The 1215-nt window shown below is 39.3% G+C and overlaps 1 non-coding gene across 1 annotated transcript; it reads left to right on the top strand.

Annotated features, from left to right (window-relative positions):
- Window positions 1-877: 877 nt before the first annotated feature.
- Window positions 878-987, top strand: LOC123391524. Its single transcript, XR_006606233.1, has one exon. It is a non-coding gene; the product is annotated as a small nucleolar RNA SNORA48 (small nucleolar RNA).
- The last annotated feature ends 228 nt before the right edge of the window (window positions 988-1215 follow it).

Genomic DNA, 1215 nt, shown 5'->3' with positions numbered 1-1215 from the left:
TGAACATGGACCTCAGAGGGATAGATATCCAAATAGTCAGTAAACATGGAAAGTGCTCAACCTAATTGTTAACCAGGGTAATACAGATTAAAATCACAATGAGATGGAACTAACACCAATGTGACTGCTAGAATGAAAAAGACTAACAATACTAAGTGTTGGCTATGATGTAGAGATTTAGAAACTTCTGTTTCTGGTAACTAGAATGTGTCAGTACCCCTGCTTCGGAAAATGATGTTGCATCACTGAGGAAAGCGGAACGTTCCACGTTCCCTCCTATGCACGCTAAGATAAATAGAAAAGAATGTCCTTAGCAGGGTTTTTCCTAATTACCAAGAACCAGATGAAAACCGAATGTTCACTGTGTAGTGCACAGACAGCAAGAAAAGAAATATTTTAGAGGTATGCAACAATGTGGTGACTCTTGCTGTACTGAGCAAAAAAACAAGCAAAGTCACAATGAATAATACAATGGAGCTCCACTTTCAAACAGTTTAGAAACAGGTAAAAGTACGGATGCAGCTACAAGCAGTGAACCCACAAGGAAAATCTATACAAGTAAAGTGACCACTCTTGAGAGCAGGGTGGGGAGCGCTACCGTAAAGAATATTGAGGGGCTTCCGCCGGACCGCCAGTAGTCTACTTCTTGGCTCAGGGCATTGCGTGGGTGTTCACTTTACAGTCTTTTGTTAAACTTGTCTACATAATATATTTTAAATTAAAAAATGCTTTCTATTTTAAAAAATGCTTCATATTTTTCAAAAAAAGATTTGTAGTTGAAATTTAAAAATGCTTTCTACTTTTTAAAAAGCCTTATATTTTAAATTGAAAGAAAGAAAGAAAGACGCTTTAAAAAAAAAACTACCCAAGGTCCTTGACCTGGGTAACATGGCATCTGGTTGGTGGGACCGGCCTCATATCATCATTGTTTATCTCAGCTTGGCTTTTGGGCTGTGCCCATGCCTGGTTCATGCCATGGACATGTGGGTTTAATAAAAAAACAAACCACTACCCTAAACCCCAGCTAATTCTCAGATGCAATGAGTATTTGATATTGTAATGACATGGACAGGCTCTGACTATCCAAACACGCCTCTGGTGCCTGGCGAAAGCCCTGTGGGCTTTGGTCTTGATGAAGTCCAGAATCAACAAAACGTAAATTACAGGAATCAAAGTGTATTTCTGACAATAAGTGTGCACAACCAGAGAGGCTTC

This window comes from Mustela putorius, unplaced genomic scaffold (assembly GCF_011764305.1).
Source record: "Mustela putorius furo isolate JIRA1106 unplaced genomic scaffold, ASM1176430v1.1 tig00000228_pilon_pilon_pilon, whole genome shotgun sequence".
NCBI lineage: Eukaryota > Metazoa > Chordata > Mammalia > Carnivora > Mustelidae > Mustela > Mustela putorius.
This window is presented reverse-complemented; position numbering and strand designations above follow the sequence as displayed.